The sequence below is a fragment of the Lissotriton helveticus genome, chromosome 7 (genome assembly GCF_964261635.1).
Source record: "Lissotriton helveticus chromosome 7, aLisHel1.1, whole genome shotgun sequence".
In the NCBI taxonomy this organism is placed as follows: Eukaryota; Metazoa; Chordata; class Amphibia; order Caudata; family Salamandridae; genus Lissotriton; species Lissotriton helveticus.
In genome coordinates this window covers 1,366,602,659-1,366,627,767 of record NC_136068.1, presented here as the reverse complement: position 1 = coordinate 1,366,627,767, position 25,109 = coordinate 1,366,602,659, and positions in this window count along the sequence as shown.

The window sequence follows — 25,109 nt, the reverse complement described above, 5'->3', positions numbered from 1 at the left end:
AGGAAATTAGGAAACTTCATAACAAATAAGTCTCCCAAGATGGCCACCAGAGACAAAAGAGCCCAAATGTAGCACAAAGATCACCCAGATGTAGCCCAAGTATGGCCCAATGACAGAATGTCCCAGGGTGTTCTAAAGAACAACTAGAGTGCTAACAGTCTTACTTATGACAAAAGTATGGCACACCTGAAGCCATCTTGATTGGAATAAAGTGGCAACACATAAAACATTTAATTTGCAAAGGAACAAAGTGAGGGGGTTCATTTTTTTTCATAGAAATTATGATTATTGCTGCAGAAAGAAAAATTAGGGCACATTTTGACTTCTCAAATCCTCATCTATTTCATTAAAAAATTCTGACATGCAGACTGAAACATGCACTTTGAATACCAGCAGCAGGCTTCCCTGGTGAGCAGTAGCTTTACTACAGTGATCTAGGGCCAGATGTAGGTGAGGGATATTTACCGACTCATAAATACCGAATTTTACCGATTCGGTATTTATGAATCGGTAAATATGAAGGTGGGAGATGTAGGTATTTTTAAAAATAAAAATACCGAATCGGTATTTCCTATTGATTCCTATGGGCTGTGAAGCCCATAGGAATCAATGGGAAATACCGATTCGGTATTTACCGAATCGGTAAATACCGAATGTTGCAAGGGTGCAGGGGGTGTCACTTTGACACCCTCTAGCACCCGAAGTAAAGGCATGTGTGACATGTGGCACACATACATGCCCTTAGGGCATGTCTGTGTGTCACATTGCACAGTGTGCATGCACAGATGTGCATGCACACCTGGATTCGGTATTTTACCATACAATAGGGTTGTGTGGTAAAATATCGACTCTTAAGGGCCTGTGACACTCTCAGGAGTGTCACCTACATTTGGATTTACCGAATCGGTAAAATTACCGATTCAGTATTTTACAGAATCGGTAAATTTACCGAATCGGTAAATTTACCGATTCTCTAAAATAAAGGCCCCTACATGCCAATTCCTAAATACCGGTCGGTAACGGCCGAAATCGGCCGTTACCGACCGGTATTTTGTCTCCTACATCTGGCCCCTAATGAGCAAATAGAGTTCTAACATTCAGAATTCATGGCAAATGTGTGACACATCTGAATGCTTTCTTGATGGAACCAAAGTAAACAAGCATTGAAAATGCAATAGGTCTCACCCTCGTTTAAGTTAAAGCAATTCTGTTTGTAATTTGGTGGCTTTTTAGCTTTGCTTATATTAGTGTTTTTCGAACCTTCATGTACATAACATGCATATGTATGCATATATGTATATGTATCTGTATATGTATATGTATGCATGCATTTATATTTGTATTTATATAGATATGCATTTTTATATATATGTTTATATATGTATGTATATATATATTCACTGAAAAAACCATAGGTTATACACCATATATAGTTAGGAATTAGCATTTAAAAAACCTTATTTTACTCACACAAAACCATTGAAATTCCATATATAGTTAGTTGTACTAACTATATATCGCGCACCCGCAATCCACTGCTGATCATGTCACATATTACATCATTCATGACATGGTCAGTGGCATCACTGATGACATCACTGATGACATCTCAAATGACATCACTGATGACATCACTGATGACATCTCAAATGACATCACTGATGACATCACTGATGACAACATCCAGTGACTGTATGTTTCTGTAAAGTTAAAATATGTCTTACATATTGAAGAATGAGTGGATGTATAAGTGTCTGAACAAAGGATTTAGTAGGTGCATGACTGACTGTATGAGTGAGTGATTAAATGTGTCTCACTGAGTGCATGGGTTAGTGACTAAACTGTCTTAATTTGTGCATCATTATGTCTGTTGTTCTGTAAACTGCTGCATGTGTTGATCAGTAGCTATATGATTAACTATATGGGTCATTAATTGGTTGCCCAAGTAATTGTATGGGAGACTGAGAGTGTTTATGGGTGGCTGGGAGGTGTATGACTCTCTGCATAGATGTGTGAGCAGTTGATTCACTAGGTGTATGGGTTCAAAAGTGCATGTGGAAACATCTGTATGGGCGGTTGACTGTGTGCATGAGTGTATTGGTGAGTGAATGGATATCTCAGTGCTACATGTCAAAGTAAGTACATATGTAAAACACAGTACATGTGAGAGTTGACATATATAAATAACTGTGCATAAGAGCCAGTGAATGTGTGAGTGGCTGTATGGATCATTGTGAACTTGTATCCAGGATTGTATAAGTGAGTAAATATGTGTTAGTATATGTTTCAATAAGTAAGGTGTGTCTAACTGTATAGTTGAGGAAATGGAGGTGTGATTGATTCTTTGCATGACTGACTAGGTGTGTGAGTAACTCCATGGATGAGTGACAGTCTGTGAGTGTCTGTTTTCACTGAGTGTATATAAGGTTATATTAGAGTCTGAAGAGGTTCATCGTATTATCACATGAATGATGTCATCAGTGATGTGATCAGTAATGTCAAATGAGATGTCATCAGTGATGTCATCAGTGATGTCATTTGAGATGTCATCAGTGATGTTATTTGAGATGTCATCAGTGATGTCATCAGTGATGTCATCAGTGATGTCATTTGAGATGTCATCAGTGATGTCATCAGTGATGTCATTTGAGATGTCATCAGTGATGTCATCAGTGATGTCACTGACCATGTCATGAATGATGTAATATGTGACATGATCAGCAGTGGATTGCGGGTGCGCGATATATAGTTAGTACAACTAACTATATATGGAATTGCAATGGTTTTGTGTGAGTAAAATAAGGTTTTTTAAATGCTAATTCCTAACTATATATAATGTGTATAACCTATGGTTTTTTCAGTGAATTTTTTAGGTTTTGTAAATGCTAATTCCTAACTATATATGGTCTATAACCTATGGTTTTTTCAGTGAATTTCATTGGTTTTTTAAAAGCTAATATCTATAGCTGTAAAATGTATTCTTCTTTAAATCCAAAAATATATTTTATATGTTTATTAATAATTTTTTTAAAATATTTTTTTTGTTTCGCTCCCGGTCCGCGAACCGGGAAGCTTCCCGTTAGCTCAATTTAAAGCCGCGACCCGGTCCGCGAACCGGTAAGAAATCAACATAGTGACGGTATCGCGTTGCCGCGTAATGCGTCTTATGACGTACTGCGTTAGCGCACCCGGAAGTGCCCCGGGGCGCAGACCGAGGCGCGAAACGCAGCTCCCCGGAAGCGATCAGCGGCGCGTCGCGAAAACGCGACGTATCGCGTTGCCGCGTAATGCGTCTTGTGACGTACCGCGTTAGCGCACCCGGAAGTGCACCGGGGCGCGGACCGAGGCGCGAAGCGCAGCGACCCGGAAGCTATCCGGGGCGCGGACCGGAGCGCGTAACGTAAGCATAACAGGTCATGTGACTTGTTAATAACACTTTTCATTGGTTCATTTCACTTTTGGTTTCATAATGATGTAAGGCTAGGTCAGGTGACCTAAAAATAACACTTTTCATTGGTTGAGAAGTATTGTTTTTCCCAAATGATGAAAACCCCTCCTTCTTTCCTCACTCTGACTTTCATCATTGTGAGAGGAAGACCTTTACTACTATATGAGAAATGGCTTCATTGGTAGCTTCAGCTGGTGGACCCCCACCACCACCTCCACCTCCTCATGGGAAGAGAGGACCACCTCCCCAGGTCATTACCAACACTGAGGAGGAAGATGAAGAAATGGATGAGGAGGGAGAAGAACCACAGTTCTTAGAAGAGGTGACCCGGGTTTCCAGAAAGAAAGCCAGTTTCATCTGGCAGTTTTATTCGATCCCTCGTGGCCAAAAAAAAGTCAATGCGAGGTATGTAACCTGCCGCATATGCAAAGAACAATTATCAAGAGGGACGGACAAGAAATATAGCTACGGAAATCACACAATGCACAGGCACATGACAAGGAAGCATCCACTAAATTACAGCCGGGCGGAAATAAGGGATATGCAGGACAATCCAAGACCAACTCCTGTGGCCAGACCAAGATTACCAATTGCATTAACACCAGAAGAGGCACGGGAAACTGTGCCAAATATACAAGAAAATTTTGGCCACATGATACACTCTTGTATGCACTGTCGTGCGTTGTTAGCGTGTGGCAACATGAGCATCAATGCTATAAACCTGGCGTATGAACACCATGATTGCCCTAACCGCCCCCAGTAATTTTTTTTTTGCTCCTGTTGAGCCCTTTTCAACGCCTGTTTTTTGTTGTTTCCCCCCCCCCAAAAAAAACCCAAAAAAATATAAAATCGTTCAAAAAATACAAAAAAACCAAAAAATGTTCAAAAAATAAAAAAAAATATAAAACAACAAAAATATTAAAAAAAAAGTTCTTTTCAGAACTACCTTCCCTTTCAAAAAAAATTGCTAGAATGTTTAGCACTCTGGCAAGCTCTATTTCTTTTGGTTCGCTCCCGGGTTAGCTTCCCGGTACGCGGACCGGGAGCTAACCCAAAAAAGTTTAAAAAAAAAAAAAGAGTAAGTATAAGGAAAGTAAACAGAGAGTGATGTTAAAAGAAAGACAGCTATAGGGAGTAAAGAAGAGATACTGTTTAATAGATCTATTTACCGAAGAAAAGACGGAAGAGGGTATAATTGTGAAAAACAAAATAGATAACGAAGTGAAAGAAAAAAAAAGAGAGTATAACATTAACAAAGAAGAGTTTCTTTGAGAATGTGAGTGAATGTTCAAAATAAGATTAAAACATGAGGAATAACAGAGAGAAAAAATAGAAAACAGAAAACAAAAAATAACAGAAAAAGATTAATTGAAACAGCAAAGAAATGTAAGTAACATAGAGCCATATCATCAACATAGGCAATAAAAGTTTTGCAGCTTTTATTGGCAGGAATGTGTCGCTAAAGCTGCTTTTAGCGGCAGAAAACTGCCGCTAAAACCACTTTTGCACCAGTTTTCTGCCAATAAAAAGAGCAATAATTTTATTGGCTGTATTCATAATATGCCCCTTAGTGTGCTTCAACTACACAGAGAAAGCATTATGAACAAGTAGTGATAGAGTGATCAGTCAAAGACACTAAGAGTAATAGAGACGGAGTGAGTGAACAAGAGTGAGGAACTATGAGAAGAGAGGGACTGAGAAAAAGAGTGGAAGGAGTAGAGTAAGTAGGTAATAGAGAAAGGAATGAGGGAAGTAGCAAAGGCAGGAAACTGAGGGTTAAAGAAATGAAGCAGTGGAACTAATAGTAGGTGAATGTGATAGAAATGTAACGAAAAGAGTACAAAGCATTTACCTTATAATTGTCGTTAAATTACTCACTTTTTGTTTTTATACTTTCAATCTGTGAAAGAGAGAACAAACATTTCAAAAATATTAAAACATGTATTTAAAAATTACAAAAGACAAGGGAAAAGATTGAAGGACAAACAGTTTTTCAACAACTTTGACACTTACAGAAGCTTCTGCTTCTCCAGGCCCCCTACACAGTCCTAAAGATATACATTTTAAACTAACAGTATCTTGATGCAGATGAAGTGAGGCCTATCTTAAAACATGGTGCATCTTTTGCATTGCTGTTGTCTCAGAAAAGTGTCGCAAGACACTAAAATTTTAAATAATTGCTTCAGGATGCCAATAAGATGTGTCCTATCCAGAGGTTTGTTTGAGGTGAGGCCTACTCAGGGTTGCAGATGAAATTTCGAGTTGTTGAAGAGAATAGAGGACATAATACATGTAAAGGTCTACCAATGAAGTGAGTCATGTCCACTGCACTCTTGAACAAAGTCCAAACCTCCTATGTTTCCCTGGACAGACCTAAACTTGATCTGCACAATGTGATTCGTAATGATAGGAAACACAGGTGATGTAATTGAAATACGTGCAATTTATTTTGCTCATTTCACAATCACATCACTTGTGTTTCCTTTGCTTAGGTATCTCATTGTGCAGATGTAGTCTAGCATATGAAAGAATACGCAGAAGTGCAGCACTGCATGCAACAACTTTGACACTTACAGAAGCCTCACCTTCTCCATGCCTCCTACACAGTTCTACATATACATCATAAATGCAAACAGTACAGAATTAATTATACATGTTAAATGGTTTATTTTTGCTGTTCTCAGAATGTATCAAAATTCACTAAAAACAGTGACTTGAAGGTATTCATCATATAACAGCGGGGAAAAAAAAACACAATCAAAATGATTGTGTTTAAAAAACCCATACAACATAAGAAATCAGAATTCAGAACTCCTTAAAGTTAACTTACTTTCCATGACGTCAAAGGATGTCCTATGAACAGCTTACACTCTTTTGTGCTGTTATTACTTTCAGCCCGCCACTTTCTGAAAGAAAATCTCCATCGTTTTTAAAAACATGTTACATGCAATAAATGACTTCTTGCTCTCTACCACAAGTTTCCACAAGGCCAAATCTTGTCAGACCCATTTATAACTCTTGGATTTCTTGTAAGCCAATCCCGTCATTTGGCATTTCCGCAACTTTCAGAATTAAAATGTTGAAGATCATTTTCACAATCCTGGAATAGTAATATCTTCCCCTTCTTGCTCAGTCATGTTCTACATTTCCTATGACACTGATACTGCTTACTATGAAGCAGACTTACACTAACTCTATGACTACTACAATTATTTAATTCTCTACATCACTTTCAATCACAAAGCAATGTAAAACAGTAGACAGCGTTGCAGACTTACATTCCCTCTACTCTATGTTTTGATTGGCTGCTTCAATTAGCTTATAAAAAGAAATCGTTTTTCTGAACTCATTCAAAGTGCATTTATTTCTCCATGACGTCCAGTCTTATGGTTAGAACTTATGTCTCTGAACTACACTTATCCTCAAGGCCAAATTGTGTAGGAGACATTAGAACTTCTTGAAATTCCACAGAGCACATCCCAAGATTATTTCCCTAAAATGTTGGTTTTAAAAACACCAGGTAAGAGTTTTTAAGGTCATACGGCAATTTTTTTTTGAAAATTAAAACAGAATCGTTGCAGAATGACCAGCCATTTCTAGACTTTAAATAAGCTGTGTAATGTCCTGATGTTATTGAAGGGCCGTCATGATATATAATTGCTGCAGTTACAAAAGTCCTTCCTGATATTGACAACTGCGAAGCTACAAAATTTTAAATTAAAGTTGTCAATTTTGTTCCATCAGGCCTACATCGTTGGAACATTAAAATGACATACTGGCCATATGTTCGTATAAATAATGTGGACATCATTTCAGATTTACATTGGCTACACTCCATGTTGTGATCAGCTGCTTTTACTAGCTTATTAAAGGAGACTGATTTACTGTCTGGCAAAGTTAAATATATAAATCTTTCTGAGTCTACACTAGTAGTACTTGATACCATACAGTTCTCGCAGTCATGCTGCCATTGATAAGAAAGCCCAAACAGCTGATCTACATCTACACCTTCAGCATGCAATACATCAAGCATATACATTAAAAACTCCTGACAATCTTGCTGAATATTTTGAGAGAATTGTGTTTGGCCTGAACATCTGTCTAACAGATTTCGAATTTCAGACACACTTTCTATGTTTCTTCTATCAGTGCTACATTTCTCTAACACAGAATTTAACAAACTGCAAAATCTTTGATCAGAATTGACCACAATCTCTTCTTTTACATTTTCTAGAGAAAACAAAACATTAACCACTACATTAGCATAGCAGTTGACACCAGAACTGTTTTCAAATTGAAAACCAACAACATCTTCAACAGAATCCTTTTTGTTTCTGCTTGTAATTTTAGGTTCATCGACTTTTCGTCTTTTTGCTACAACCTCCCCAGTATTGGTCACATTTCTTCGTTTCCGGCCTACCACACGTTTCTCAAACAAAGGATACTGAGGCAAATGTGACGCATACTCTCTTCTTAACCTATTGTATTCCTTAACACAATCTAGATCCGCACAAATGTTTGTGACATCACACTCAATCAAGTACAATCCCGATAAAGTTCTAACTCGTGACAATGCCACGTATGCCATACCCTCCTTGAACACAGAACTGCCAATATTCACCAATGCACAGTCTACACTTAAACCTTGCGATTTATGGATTGTCACCGCATATGCCAAGCAAACAGGAAACTGCTTACGGCGAACATATAAGTCTTTTACAAGCAAAAATCTAGCAGAGCAACGACCAATTAGCTGTACTTCCTCAATGCCATCAAATTTAATTTTTAAAAATTCAATTCCATCTCTATTTCTGTATTTTACAAAATCAACAACATTACCCATTGATCCATTTACCAGACCTCTTTCAACATGTAAATTCCTTCTTAAAATTATACGGCAGTTCAAGCACACATTCAGAGTCTTTTCAAAACCTGCAGTTTTAGATATACTCTTCTCTAATGAATCCAATTTTGTTTTCAGATTCTCAGACAAAATAATTGTTGATCCCATATGCTCTACTCTGTCAATAGCTTCCAGTTTCACAATCTCTTGCTTTTCTAAATGCAACATTTTGTTGTTGAATTTGGCACATTCTGCAAGAGTTGGCATCAAACATATTCCAGATTTCTTATCAGTAATTTTCTGAAAAATATTCTCAGGCACAACATCTTGTTCTGGATATAAATTTGACAGTAATCGTGCATGTAAAGCTTCTTTCCCATGCTCGGTCACTTTTCCAATTCTAACATCTTGTAGAATAGTCTTGTAAACTTCATCCTTCGCCTGACGCATATTTTCATGCAGTTCAGCATAATTGAAGTTTAACCATATATTGACGTTGCCAATGCTGCCTAGGCACTTCCTGGTATCTTCATGCGTGAGCATTTTGAACACAGGTTGCCCTTTCACTGGTGTCAGCTGCAGAAGATCTCCGAAAACAATGCCACCAAATAACACATCATACTCTGTTTTGAGAACTTCTTGCATCCTCAAATGCACAAAGGCAAGCATGACATTGGAAACCATGCTTACTTCGTCAATGATAAGAAGTTTCATTTTCCTCAAGATTCTTGAAACTTCAAAACAAGCATCTCCAGATAGCTTGTGATATTGTAATTTGTTGTCATGCTCCACTGGCAGCATCAGTAAACGATGTAAAGTAATCCCTTTAATGTTATGTGCTGCCAGTCCAGTTGGAGCGGTGACAACACAAGACAGCGATGACTCTGTCCTTTCCTGCAAATAGCATGAAATTGCTTTAATGAGGAAACTTTTTCCAGTTCCCGCTTCTCCACTCACGTACAGTCGGACAGGCTTCAACGACGTACATGAGCACTCTTTCTTGTCATGACTTAATCCATGATCAATTTGCATGGTAACTTCGTCATATATTTTCCTCTGCTCAACGTTGAGTTGTCTTTCCAACTCTTCTAAGTTAACCGCATCCTCCTGAGCATGTGCCATGGCTCTTTCCACTTCATTCATGGCAGTGGCAGCTTCATTTTCGATAACAGGTCCTCCTAGTGGATCCTGACTCAATGAAGCAGAACTCTGACTGTCCTGAGAACTGTCTCTGGCAATCTCGGCTGCAATCGTTGCTTCCTGCTCAATTTCCGCATTCAACATTTCTACATATTTGGGAAAAGCAGGACATTCTATGGTCTCCTTGGCGGCATTGAAAGAGTCTTCGTAACAGAGGAAATCTCCAAGCAGTTCCTCTTCTGCACGCCAAGGCTTGAAAAGTTGCAAAAGTGCTAAATAGAAAAACTCCTTTTTTTCAGGAGATTCGCCACTCAATTTTCGATGGTTTACCAAGTGGCATTTTCTTTGCTTGACCAGACATCCCTCACTTCCTATTACAGCATACACTCCTTTCTCAGTATCTTCTTTGATGTTCCTCTTGAATATGTAATTTTGAAGAACCTCATACAGACAAACATTGTCGAGGTGACTGCTTCTATTTGGATAATATGTATCCAACATGTTGGTCTTCAAAATGTCGGTACTGTTTGGCTCCTTTTCCGCCAAATACTCAATTTCCCGCACAGGTTTCAGAACTCGATTACGCGTTGCAGAAAGACCAAGACTCGCCCAAACGATACTCCTGGACTTGGCATAGAGACTTGCTGAAGACAACCGGTCAGAGCATTCGTAAGCTCCAATTTCTCGATGCGACAACATCTTCAGACTGAAACTGTACAACTTCTTGCTGAGGCTCTTTTCATGGGAAATGTCCTCCCACATATCCTTCAATTCTGTCTTCTCTTTTTTGGTGATGTAAGACGTCACATACCGAGCCACAGCCATACAGTTATCAGCCACAAACTGTATATCCATGTTAGCATTCCACATGGACAAAATCACCGGGTTGTAGTCGTTGATGTACTTGGACTCTTCGTTCCTCTTCAAATTGTATGTGTTTTTAGGTGATTTCTTCATGACATTATGTCGCAGCGAAGACATCAAACTGTTTACTCTTCCTTTAGAAATCACCGGTCGTGGAAAGCCGAAACGACATTTGGTGTAGAACTTGTCCTTGTTTCGGAATTTACGACGGCAGTAGTTTCCACATCGATGGCTTTGGAAACGCAGAACTTTTTCTCTTAGGCTTTTCTTCTCCTTTGCGTTTGGAACAGCACACGTAGAATACTGTTGGATGAAACTCATCACTGAGTCTTCTGGATCCGTTCCAAATTTAGGTGCATCCTTGATCCACAGCAACATATGTATATGAGGAGCACCTCTTGCTTGGTACTCCTTTCTCCAGAAGAAATCCAACACCTCTCCAAGAGGTGGATTCTTCTTATTCATGATGAAAGACATCATAGCTTCAAATCTATGATTGAAGTACCTACATACATTGACTGGATCCAAAGAGCACAGTTCTCCGGGTGTCTTGAATTCGATGTTATCTACGTTAGCATTTGCCTCTCGTAGAAATTCAAGTAAGTCTTCCCAGCCATACTCGGCACAGCTCAGAGTGAGGAACCATGTGGGAGTACCTAAGTTCCTTAGCATACATTTTAAATCACCATGACGACGGTACCAGTACTCATTAGTACCACGCTGACACGCCATGAGATTAATCAGGTGAGAATCCAAAATACTGTCTTGGACATTGACTTTATCCATAAAGTCACTTGCCGAGATGTTTTGCATGTGTATACCACTTTTCAAGATGTGGTTCACTGCATATGACAGTCCAGACAGATCGCTTTCAAACAGGAGATGAAACAAATAGGGAATGCATTGTCGAAACCTAGCATCTCCTGCATACAATCGCAAAGTCCGGTATTCAGAAGCAGGAATTTGATGAGGTCGCTCATCATATCTTCCTCCCTGACCTGTTGGAAAAAGCTGTGGGAAACACCGAGCTTCCAAACTTTCCTCCCAAACACTAATGGGACTCCCTTTGGCTTGTTTCATTTGAAACAACTCAATAGCATTCCCCATGACTTCTTTGGAATGCAAAGGATGAACACTATAATGTTCATATATTTCTTCACTAGTAGAGGGTTCTACTTTCTCAATTTGACCAGCACACAAATCGCTATCCTCTTCCTCACTTACTTCCTCTTCTGCAACATATACATTCTTATAGTATTTATTATTTTTTTTCAAATACAATGTTGCCTTTTTAACTTTCCTAACATCTACTAAATCTTGCCATATTTTCTTATTCTTTGTCGGAACCCCATTAACTAAGATAACCAGAGGTTCCTCTTCCACTTTTTCTACTCCAATTGTGTTAATGTTTTTCTTCAAATCTAGAGGCAAATAAACAACTCTTCCCTTTAATCCTCTCTGTAAATCTGATGGAGGCAATTTCCCTGTCTTTGGCTCCATTCTTACAATAGCCTGAAAGGGATGGATACTTTGAATCAAAATAGATTCATAAGTATTTAAATCCTTCAATTCAGAAGGAATCTCAACCAATTCCAGATTATTATGAACTGCTCTAGCAGGCATCTGGTTTTGATTTAATTTGCAACAACAATAAGTACACACACGTTGATCAAATCCCAAATCAAAACAATTTTCTACCATCAAGTATGTTGCAAAATCCTTCCATTCATTATTATTTTCCCTTTCACTTTTTGCATATAAATCCACTAACTTAGTCTGATTCTTATAATAAGTGCGTCGACAACACACACAAGTGAAATTAGGCCTCTCACTTGATTTCACCTGAAAAGTCGCAATTTCCCTCTGGAAATTATCTGTACTGGAAACCTGTACACTATCTTCCACATTACCCTCTTCTTCTGGGTCAATTTCAACATTCTCCTCTTTACTTCCAAAGTAACAAAACTCAATTTCTTCACATATGTTCTTCACATCTATTTCAGAACCATGCAAAAGAGCAGCGCATAATTGTTTAAGCATAATTGCTGGACTCTTAGCATAATACAACATTCTAACTAATTTCCTCACTTTATTATGATGCACTGCTAGCATCCTGAAATGATGAAAAACACTCTGGCATACTCTCCTGGAAAGACAAGCCAGTGAATGACCATGCAAACCTGTCACTTCTCTCACTCTGCAAGGATCTAATTCTTGCAACAACTTCATTTTCTGCTTCAAACTTTTCTTATTAAATGACCGTACAAAATCACAAAGCAAATCTATGGAATCCTGTTGCACACTGCAAATACTACTACACTTCCAGGTGTACACAGGACCCTTAGCACGTCTTCCTAAAACCTCATTACCTAACACCTCTTCTGCCTCTGTTGTCACAAGTTTTTCTTTTTCAACTGGACAACCATCTTTCACTTCATAAGCACGACCACTGGTGTCAACTGCATGCACCAAATCATTATCCTGGAAATAACTCTCCTCATTAAAAAATGCCTCACAGCTTGAACTATGCATCCATTCTCCAGAAAAAACTTCACAAAAATTACTACGATTAACTATTCTCTTCCATCTACTATTTCTTTTGAAATCATAAATTGCCTTGTTTAGCTTCCTAATTCTATTGATTATCAAAATAAATAACTTACGTTTAATTTCAAATGCCTGATCAATAACTTTCTCAACTTTTTTTTTTCTCTTATAAAAAACCAGTTTCTGTTGACCTTTCTTAATATTTTTTAACAAATTGCCAATTATCCTGTTGCGGAACATTCGTTTACGAATGTCCCTAAACTGTTGTTTCCTTCTACTATCATGCACAGAGTTATCTCTTGCTCTAGCAGTAACATTTTTGATTGGCCTTTCCTTTCCATTTGATTTGCTTATCTTTTTATGGACTGAAAACATTTTCTGTAGTAATATTTTTTTTACTACACATATTTCTTATGAAATATTTTGTGCTCTTACCCGGTGCTTTCTTCGTGACTTGACAAATCTTTTTGTTAGAGCACTGCTGCTTATTTTGTTTCACCTGCTGTCTTTGACGTTTTGCAGCCTTTCTCTGTCTTTCTATTGTTGGCATGGTGAAATCTTGAAATGATCTGCAGTTGAATCTGTGGTAAAATATAATATAAAATGTTATTAACCATTATTACCAAACAGTAAATCAATAACAATGATCAAAAACTTAACACACTACTTGACATTTTAAATAGAAGATTTTTTAGTCCTTGGCAAATTTACAATACAGAAATAGCAGAAAAGAAATGACATTTATATTTATGTTACCTGTGCTATTTTATATGTGAATCTGATCTAATTTTATGAGCATATTTTAATATTTTATTGAAGACACTACACATAACCTGTTTTTGAAGGTGTCTTTATTTTTAAATTAAACGGTTTACATTTTTACTTTTTATTAATTATACATTTTTAAAATAAATGTTTATATTTCCATAGGCTCAAGCAGGTCAGCTTCCCACCCTATGTCATATAATTCGGACAAATCTGCATCCTCATCACGCTCTTCTTCATCCTCAGGATTTAAATCATCCAATGGATCAACATCCACTGATGTTTCAATTACAAGTTCAATGATGAGGTCAAAATCAACTGATTGCAGATTGTCACTCATGTTGATGTTGTCTTTATCTTTAAAGAAAGATAACAACAATGAGATGTTGCAGAGTAAGAGACAAATCTCAGAGATTATAATAGTAAAATTGTTTAACAAGAGTAATATTTTGCAGCTATTATTTAGCCATGTCCAGCAATGCTGATCAGGTGAAGACTATGTCTAATTTTTCAGTGAACAGGACTCATCTCTTCTTAACCTTGGATAAGCCTCACCGACTCTGTGTGTCCTGCACATACTTAAATGTAAAGGGGCAGATTTATGTTAAATGGCACATCCCCAGGCATGCACCAGTTAACGTGCACCGCTGCTCTGCCACCCATGGTGTGCCGTATTTACAATCAGATAGGAGAAAACTGCGTCAAAACCCTGCGCCTGCTTTAAGCAGGCATAGGTCTTGACGCAACATTGTGGAGATGGGGCACCCCTGAGCCTTGCTTGAGCTGCATCGCACTTGCGATACAACTCCAGCAATCACTACCTTTACATCACATATACATCACGCATCTGTGCCATTTTTGCCCCATGATGCCCCGCATTGTAAATGCAGCACACCATGGGTGGCGGAACAGCGGCACAGGATGACTGACACATCCCTGGTGATGCACCAGTCATCATAAATCTATCCCTAATCTTCTTATCTTGTTACAGATGAACCGCCATATGTACCATCAAACTATTTTGCATTTCCTAAATAGCGAATTTTAAGGAATAAATAGCAATTCTTTACCATTCCTAATTTGCAATGAGCAAATTGCTAATTGCAAGTTACCCATTCATTTCCATGGGCTAGGAGCCTCATAGGAATGAAGGTTTAATTTGCGATTAGCAATTTGCTCATCACAAATTAGGAATTTTTCCAAGGGTGCAGGGGTGTCTCAAGAACACCCTGCTGCACCCCTGAAAAAGAAATTTGGGGGCATATGGCACACATACATGCCCTAAGGGCATGTGTTGGCGTCATATGGGACCTTTTGTTTTTTTGAAAAAAAGCTTTTTGAAAAGAATTCACAAATTACCACCAATTTACCACAATAGTTTCCAAATCCTTAATGTCATTTTTTACATATTTTTTGTTTGATACATTGCATTTAAGTAATCGCAAAATTTGCAAATCCTTCAGTGCAATCGCAAAATAAGGAATAGCAAATTTTGCTATTCCTTATTTTGCATCAAACTTGTTTGATACATACCATTTGTCTAATTAGCATTCGCAAAGGCCGAAATTCGCAGAATTTTGATCTTTGCGAATGCTAATTAGCTTGATACATATGGCCCCAAGTGAGGCCTGTCTTGCAACATGGTGCATCTTTTGCATCACTGCTGCATCGGTTTCATGTGGTACGTTTTTTTTACACCATGACATATCTGCCTAAAAGCATCAATTTGTAATTTTGTCGCCTCATAGCAAATCTTTTGCACCGCCGCTGCATCATAAAAGTGACGCACAGTGGCGCAAAAGAGGCATACACCTATCATAAATCTGTCCCTAGCATTTTAAATGATTAATCCAGGATGACGATAAGGTGTGGCCTATCCAGAGGTTTGTTTAAGGTGAGGCCTACTCAGGATTGCAGATTAAAGTTACGCTTGATGAAGAATACAGAAGAGATAATACATGTAAAGGCCTACCAATGAAGTAAGTGATTTGCACTTTATTTCGCCAGTCATCATAAATGTATCCCTAAGCTTCTTATCTTGTTACAGATGAACCACCATATGTACCATCAAACTATTTTGCATTTCCTAAATACCGAATTTTAAGGAATAAATAGCAATTCTTTACCATTCCTAATTTGCAATGAGCAATTTGCTAATTGCAAATTACCCATTCATTTCCATGGGCTAGGAGGCTCATAGGAATGAAGGTGCAATTTGCGATTAGCAATTAGCTCATCACAAAATAGGAATTTTTCCAAGGGTGCAGGGGTGTCTCAAGAACACCCTGCTGCAACCCCTGAAAAAGAAATTTGGGGGCATATGGCGCACATACATGCCCTAAGGGCATGTATGGGCGTCATATGGCACCTTTTGTTTTTTGGAAAAAAAGCTTTTTGAAAAGAATTCACAAATTACCACCAACTAGAAGTTGGTGGTAGTTTCCAAATCCTTAATGTCATTTTTTTACATATTTTTTGTTTGATACATTGCATTTAAGTAATCGCAAAATTTGCAAATCCTTCAGTGCAATCGCAAAATAAGGAATAGCAAATTTTGCTATTCCTTATTTTGCATCAAACTTGTTTGATACATACCATTTGTCTAATTAGCATTCGCAAAGGCCGAAATTCGCAGAATTTTGATCTTTGCGAATGCTAATTAGCTTGATACATATGGCCCCAAGTGAGGCCTGTCTTGCAACATGGTGCATCTTTTGCATCACTGCTGCATCGGTTTCATGTGGTACGTTTTTTTTACACCATGACATATCTGCCTAAAAGCATCAATTTGTAATTTTGTCGCCTCATAGCAAATCTTTTGCACCGCCGCTGCATCATAAAAGTGACGCACAGTGGCGCAAAAGAGGCATACACCTATCATAAATCTGTCCCTAGCATTTTAAATGATTAATCCAGGATGACGATAAGGTGTGGCCTATCCAGAGGTTTGTTTAAGGTGAGGCCTACTCAGGATTGCAGATTAAAGTTACGCTTGATGAAGAATACAGAAGAGATAATACATGTAAAGGCCTACCAATGAAGTAAGTGATTTGCACTTTATTTCGCCAGTCATCATAAATGTATCCCTAAGCTTCTTATCTTGTTACAGATGAACCACCATATGTACCATCAAACTATTTTGCATTTCCTAAATAGCGAATTTTAAGGAATAAATAGCAATTCTTTACCATTCCTAATTTGCAATGAGCAATTTGCTAATTGCAAATTACCCATTCATTTCCACGGGCTAGGAGGCTCATAGGAATGAAGGTGCAATTTGCGATTAGCAATTAGCTCATCACAAAATAGGAATTTTTTCAAGGGTGCAGGGGTATCTCAAGAACACCCTGCTGCACCCCTGAAAAAGAAATTTGGGGGCATATGGCGCACATACATGCCCTAAGGGCATGTATGGGCGCCATATGGCACCTTTTGTTTTTTGGAAAAAAATGCTTTTTGAAAAGAATTCGCAAATTACCACAAACTAGAAGTTGGTGGTAGTTTCCAAATCCTTAATGTCATTTTTTACATATTTTTTGTTTGATACATTGCATTTAAGGAATCGCAAAATTTGCAAATCCTTCAGTGCAATCGCAAAATAAGGAATAGCAAATTTTGAATTAAGGACATTTTAAGTCATTTCCACATGTGCAGTGTTTTCAAATTATGATTTGAAAATCGTTTTTGGGGAAAAGTAATGGTTTGCAAATTTATGACAAGGACATAATGGTGTATGCTTCTCTATAAGGCATTTCAGTGTCTCTGATGTCATTTTTCCCATATTACATTATAAGACCTTTCCCCATGGAGCACATTCCTTGTAAATATGCTCCCACCTGTGCATGGTGAATTTAGATTTTGACTGTTTGAGTCACATAGCCATGTTAAAAGTGACCCAAAAAAATTGCAAACGCTTTAAAAAAACACATTCATGTGTCTTAAGGACATTTTAAGTCATTTCCCCATGGACAGTGTTTTGTAAGTGGCGCAAAAGAGGCATACACCTATCATAAATCTGTCCCTAGCATTTTAAATGATTAATTCAGGATGACGATAAGATGTGGCCTATCCAGAGGTTTGTTTAAGGTGAGGCCTACTCAGGATTGCAGATTAAAGTTACGCTTGATGAAGAATACAGAGGACATAATACATGTAAAGCTCTACCAATGAAGTAAGTGATGTCCACTTCATTGCGCCAGTCATCATAAATCTATCCCTAAGCTTCTTATCTTGTTAGACATCAACCGCCATATGTATCATATAACTATTTTGCATTTCCAAAATAGCGAATTTTAAGGAATAAATAGCGATTCTTTACCATTCCAAATTTGCGATGAGCAAATTGCTAATTGCAAATTACCCATTCATTTCCATGCGCCAGGATGCCCATATGAAAGAAGGTGCAATTTGCAATTAGCAATTAGCTCATCGCAAATTAGGAATTTTTCCAAAGGTGTAGGGGTGTCTCAATAACACCCTGCTGCACCCCTGAAAAAGAAATTTGGGGGCATATGGCGCACATAAATTTTAACAACATTCCTTTACCTCAAAAACGATTTTCAATTCATAATTTGAAAACACTGCCCACAGGGAAATTACTTAAAATGTCCTTAAGACACATGAAAGTGTTTTTTTATTGCCTTTCCAGCATGGTTGGGTCACTTTTAACATGGCTATGTAACACAAACATTTAAAATCTAAATTTGCCATGCACAGGTGGGAGCATATTTACAAGCAATTTGCGCCACAGAGAAAGGTCTTACATTAAAATGGGAAAAATAACATCAGGGACAGTCAATTGCCTTATAAAGAAGCATACACCATTATGTCCTTGTCATACATTTAAAAACAATTCCTTTTCCCCAAAAACGATTTTCCAATCATAATTTCAAAACACTGCACATGGGAAAATTACTTAAAATGTCCTTAAGACACATAAAAGCGTTTTTTAATTGCCTTTGCAGCATGTTTGTATCACTTTTAACATGGCTATGTAACACAAACATTAAAAATCTAAATTTTCCTTGCACAGGTGGGAGCATATTTACAAGCAATTTGCGCCACATAATTCATAATTTTCTCCTTAAAGCACACTATTCTCTATCTAAATTAAAGAAATATTTTCTCACCTTAGCAAATACTTTGAGTTTGAAAACAGTCTCAGAAACACACCAATTTGTCTTCAGCAGAGCAAAAGGTATGCACTCCAGAGTCTGCAGCTATCAAAAGCACAGAAATGCTGTAATTCTTCACACATATCTCTCATGTCACCCAATCAAAACTCTTCCCTCACTTTTTTTCAAATGAAAACCCTTCCCCCCTCTGCCCTTTCTGCCTTTTCTGCATGGCAACCACCTCTTGGAAGACTTCTGGTGTTTGCAAGTTCACACAACAATGTTGCAATTGAACTCTGAACTCTCAGTGCACCTGCATATCCAGTGCATTCTTTCATTTAATGATTTTTTATTGACCATTCAAAATACATCTTTCAAATAACTCATCCGTGCACCCTAACTTTCTGTTTTCAGCAATCAAAATCCACCAATCACTGTTACTGCTTCATGAACACAGAAACTCCACAGTTTTTTTCATTTTAAACTCTCATTTTTTCAACTGCCATTTCATTGCCACACTTCATCTGACTGCAGGAGAACCTTCTCTCACCATGTTTTCTGTCTGGATTGTTGGACATAGTTATATTCACTGGGCTCAAAGGTACACTGAAAACAGGAATTTACCTAACCTCAATTTACAAGATGTGGAAATTAAGTGGTTTGGCCACAGAGGATTAAAATGTCACCAATTGATACCATTGGTGAAAACCTTTATGCATTTGCCCAAACCTGACCTGTTAATTGTGCACTGTGGAGGTAATGACTTGGGCACTTTGACTGGTGTAGGTCTGGAAATGCTTTTAAAGGACACCTTTGAGCAATTAATGGCACTTTTTCCTCAGACTGCCTTGGTATATTCAAATATATGCCAAAGACAGAAATGGAGGTGGTCAAACCAATTTTGTCCACAAATTGAGAAGTCGAGGAAGCATGTAAACAAATCTGTTTCAGCTTACATGAGAGACCATGGAATGGGCTCCCTGTACAACAATAACTTGCGTTACTACATGCAAGATATCTACAGAGGAGATGGAGTTCACTTCTCAGATGAGGGCAACAGAATTTTCACTCTGAATTTAAGAATGTGCATTGGTACCTACTTATAAGTACCTAAATGTACCATAAACCCAAAAGCTCTTCTCAGAGCTACCCTACATCTGATCACTCACAATTATTATTTTACTCTAACATTTTTCACAAATTTTCAACAAAGTACGCTCCCTGGGGCGCTACCCGGTACGCGAACCGGGAGCTAACCTCGCGAAATTTTTTAAAAAAATGTTTTTTTTCCGCACATATGGGCCTCCTCAGCCACCTTCACAAAACCTAGGGGGTCAAGATAAGTCTACCGTGCCCCCTTCTACCCATTCTGAACATTATTTGCCCTCCATCTTGTATCTTAATTCGACCGAAACACAAAATGGTGGACTCCCGTTACGCTTAAGGTTCGCGAACCGGGGCGCTCAACGGTTCGCGTACCGGGTCGCTCCCTGGGAAGCGCACCATCAAAAAAGGTGGGAAAGTAGTTCACAGAAAAGCCACTGGAGACAATTTCACCAAATATAGACTAGCTCATACTACATACAAATCCCTACCATTTTCACAAATTTGATTGGAATTCCATTTTGCCATTTAGCCTGTAGACCTCTCTAAATACCGTGAGGTAAATTACTTCACAAAACACATCTGAAGTGTTGGAATTGACAACCAATTAAAATGTTACTTTCATTTTCTACTTTTTTTACCTGACATTTGATTGGTTATATACCTGAATATATATAAAGGAAGAGAAGAAAACACAGCCATTTTGACTACTACTTCTTGGTGTACATTTCAATAGGATTTTCACTAATTCCTTCAACTTCTATCTAAAGGTAAGTTTTTATTTTTAAAACTGAAGTATATTGTGCACTATAAGTTAATATGGTAAACTTTTTCTGATAGTTATATACTATCCCTCTGTAGTAGTTATAGATTTAGATAGACTTCTCTGTTATAGTTATGGATGGAGTTAGGCTTCTCTTGTATAATTATGAATTTACTTACGTTAAATCACATACACTTTTTTATATTCCTACTTCCACTCTGATACTATACACTGCCCAAAATTAATCCCAACAGTGCCCTATCTCTACTAATATATATTTTTTTAATCTAAATTTCAGGCAAAATGGAAGGCGAACAGAAAGTTGAATTTCAAATTGTCCTGCAAGAGAGCAGCCAAGAAATCAATGATGAAAATGATATTGAATTTTTCGATGAAACTTTAGACAAAGAACTACTGCAATGTGTACAAGCAGTAGATAACCTCCTTAAAAATGAGGACATTTTACACCCTCAGAGACTACAATGTATATTCAATGATAATTATGAAATTTCTGACAATGAAATGTACGAAAGTTTAATAAATTATGAAACACAATCACAATAAAAAAAAATGCTTAAAAAATAAAGAAAATAAAAAATAATCAACAAAACCAACAATCAATTAACATACAGCATTTGAAAAGTCTATCATTCATTTTTCATTGCAGTACGCTGCCCAGAACGCTTCCCGGTTCGCGGACCGGGCGCTCCCCACGCAAAAAAAACAAAAAAAATTTTTGGGTTTTTTTGCCCCGCGGGGCCCTTTTAAAACCTCCACATTAAACCTAGGGGGTCAGGGAGGATCTAGTATGCCCCCTTATGGTTATTTCCCCCTTTGTTTTGGCCTCCTCTTGTCTCTCAATCCTACCGAGAGACAAGATGGCGGCCGCTCCGGACTGTTTAGAATGTTGACAGACACCGGAGAGCCAATCAGCTTAGCTACGCGAAGTTCCGGTACGCTTAAGGTCCGCGGACCGGAGCGCTGCCCAGAGCGCGCTTACAGATATATATCTTTTTTTAAACGTTAATTTCTCAAAATCCACTGGAGCACATATATTGAGACCTAGAAAAGGCACATCGGGCTACCAGTCCCTACAATTTTGCCAAGTTTCATGCAAATCCATTCAGCCGTTCGGGCTAAAAGTGAGGCCAACCGCCCTATGGAAAACTCAATGTTAAAAACACGTTTTGGGACCCCCCTTTTTTCTCGGCCCCCCCTTGACGAACCCCCCCCCAAATTTCCAAGGGCTGCTCAGAAACAAAATGTTCCATTTTCCAGAAAATTTCAGCCAATTCCGTCCACAAACGCCAAAGTTATTAGACATAGAATTTTCAAAAATCCCATAGAGAAAAAATCCTAACTATATATACCTACTGGCGACCGCCAGTAGGTAATACATATACATATATATAAGTGCATATGCATATATATGCATATATATATATATGTGCATATGTGTGCGTGTAGAGAGGAGGAAGTGTAGAGGTAGAAGTGTAGAGGTAGAGAGGTAGAGGTAGAGAGGTAGGGAGGTAGAGAGTAGTAGAGAGAGAGGTAGAGAGAGGTAGAAAGTAGAGTGAGTAATAGAGAATAGAGAGTGAGTAGTAGAGAGAGGAGCAGAGAGTGAGTAATAGAGAGTAGTCGAGTGAGTAGTAGAGAGTGAGTAGTAGAAGGTAGTAGAGAGTGAGTAGTATAGAGTGAGTAGTAGAGAGTTGTAGAGAGTGAGTAGTAGAGAGTGAGTAGTAGAGAGTAGTAGAGAGTGAGTAGTAGAGAGTGAGTAGCAGAGAGAGTAGTAGAGAGTGAGTAGTAGAGTGAGTAGTAGATAGTAGAGAGAGAGTAGTAGAGAGTGAGTAGTAGAGAGTGAGTAGTAGAGAGTAGTAGAGTGAGTAGCAGAGAGTGAGTAGTAGAGAGTAGTAGAGTAAGTAGTAGAGAGAGTAGTAGAGAGTAGTAGAGAGTGAGTAGTAGAGTAGTAGAGAGTGAGTAGTAGAGTAGTAGAGAGTGAATGGTAGAGAGTAGTAGATAGTGAGTAGTAGAGAGTGAGTAGTAGAGAGTAGTAGAGAGTGAGTAGTAGAGTAGCAGTAGATAGTGAGTAGTAGAGAGTGAGTAGTCGAGAGAGAGTAGTAGGGAGTGAGTAGTAAAGAGTAGTCAGTCAGTGTCAGTCAGTCAGTGTCAGTCAATCAGTGTCAGTCAGTGTCAGTGTGTCAGTGTCAGTCAGTCAGTGTCAGTCAATCAGTGTCAGTCAGTGTCAGTCAATCAGTGTCAGTCAGTCAGTGTCAGTCAATCAGTGTCAGTCAGTCAGTGTCAATCAGTGTCTGTCAGTCAGTAAGTGTCAGTCAGTGTCAATCAGTCAGTGTCAGTCAGTCAGTGTCATTCAGTCAGTGTCAGTCAGTCAGTGTCAGCTAGAGCAGCTCTGCTGACCTGGTTCTCTGGCTCTAAAGCAGTTCTGCTGACCTGGTTCTCTGGCTCTAAAGAAGCTCTGCTGACCTGGTTCTCTCCCTCCAAAGCAGCTCTGCTTACCTGGTTTCTCTGGCTGTACAGCAGGTCTGCTGACCTGGTTCTCTGGCTCTAGAGCAGCTCTGCTGATCTGGTTCTCTGGCTCTACAACAGCTCTGCTGACCTGGTTCTCTGGCTCTAAAGCAGCTCTCCTGACCCGGTTCTATGGCTCTAAAGCAGTTCTGCTGACATGGTTCTCTGGCTCTAGAGCAGCTCTGCTGACCCCTTTCTATCCCTCTAGAGCAGCTCTGCTGACCTGGTTCTCTCCCTCTAAAGCAGCTCTACTGAGCTGGTTTCTCTGGCTCTACAGCAGCTATGCTGACCTGGTTCTTTGGCTCTAGAGCAGCTCTGCTGACCTGGTTCTTATGCTCTAGAGCAGCTCTACTGACCTGGTTCTCTGGCTCTAAAGCAGCTCTGCTTACCTGGTTCTATGCTCTAAAGCAGCTCTGCTGACTTGGTTCTCTGGCTCTAGAGCAGCTCTGCTGAACTGGTTCTCTGGCTCTAAAGCAGCTGTGCTGGCCTGGTTCTCTGGCTCTAAAGCAGCTCTGCTGGCCTGGTTCTTTGGCTCTAAAGCAGCTCTGCTGTCCTGGTTCTCTGGCTCTAAAGCATCTCTGTTGACCTGGTTCTTTCCCTTTTAAAGCAGCTCTGCTGGCCTGGTTTCTCTGGCTCTACAGCAGCTCTGCTGACCTGGTTCTCTGGCTCTAGAGCAGCTCTGCTGACCTGCTTCCTAGGCTCTAGAGCAGCTCTGCTGACCTGGTGCTCTGGCTCTAAAGTAGCTCTGCTGGCCTGGTTCTCTGTCTCTAAAGCAGCTCTGCTGGCCTGGTTCCCTGGCTCTAAAGCAGCTCTGCTGACCTGGTTCTCTCCTTCTAAAGCAGCTCTGCTGCCCTGGTTTCTCTGGCTCTACAGCAGCTCTGCTGACCTGGTTCTCTGGCTCTAGAGCAGCTTTGCTGACCTAGTTCTTAGGCTCTAAAGCAGCTCTGCTGACCTGGTTCTCTGGCTCTAGAGCAGATCTGCTGACCTGGTTCTCTGGCTCTAAAGCAATTCTGCTGACCTGGTTCTCTGCCTCTGGAGCAGCTCTGCTGACCTGGTTCTATGGCTCTAGAGCAGCTCTGCTGACCTGGTTCTCTGGCTCTAGATCAGCACTGCTGACCTGGTTCTCTGTCTCTAAAGCTGTTCTGCTGACCTGGTTCTTATGCTCTAGAGCAGCTCTACTGACCTGGTTCTCTGGCTCTAAAGCAGCTCTGCTGACCTGGTTCTCTCCTTCTAAAGCAGCTCTGCTGCCCTGGTTTCTCTGGCTCTACAGCAGCTCTGCTGACCTGGTTCTCTGGCTCTAGAGCAGCTTTGCTGACCTAGTTCTTAGGCTCTAAAGCAGCTCTGCTGACCTGGTTCTCTGGCTCTAGAGCAGATCTGCTGACCTGGTTCTCTGGCTCTAAAGCAATTCTGCTGACCTGGTTCTCTGCCTCTGGAGCAGCTCTGCTGACCTGGTTCTATGGCTCTAGAGCAGCTCTGCTGACCTGGTTCTCTGGCTCTAGATCAGCACTGCTGACCTGGTTCTCTGTCTCTAAAGCTGTTCTGCTGACCTGGTTCTTATGCTCTAGAGCAGCTCTACTGACCTGGTTCTCTGGCTCTAAAGCAGCTCTGCTTACCTGGTTCTATGCTCTAAAGCAGCTCTGCTGACTTGGTTCTCTGGCTCTAGAGCAGCTCTGCTGAACTGGTTCTCTGGCTCTAAAGCAGCTGTGCTGGCCTGGTTCTCTGGCTCTAAAGCAGCTCTGCTGGCCTGGTTCTTTGGCTCTAAAGCAGCTCTGCTGTCCTGGTTCTCTGGCTCTAAAGCATCTCTGCTGACCTGGTTCTTTCCCTTTTAAAGCAGCTCTGCTGGCCTGGTTTCTCTGGCTCTACAGCAGCTCTGCTGACCTGGTTCTCTGGCTCTAGAGCAGCTCTGCTGACCTGCTTCCTAGGCTCTAGAGCAGCTCTGCTGACCTGGTGCTCTGGCTCTAAAGTAGCTCTGCTGGCCTGGTTCTCTGTCTCTAAAGC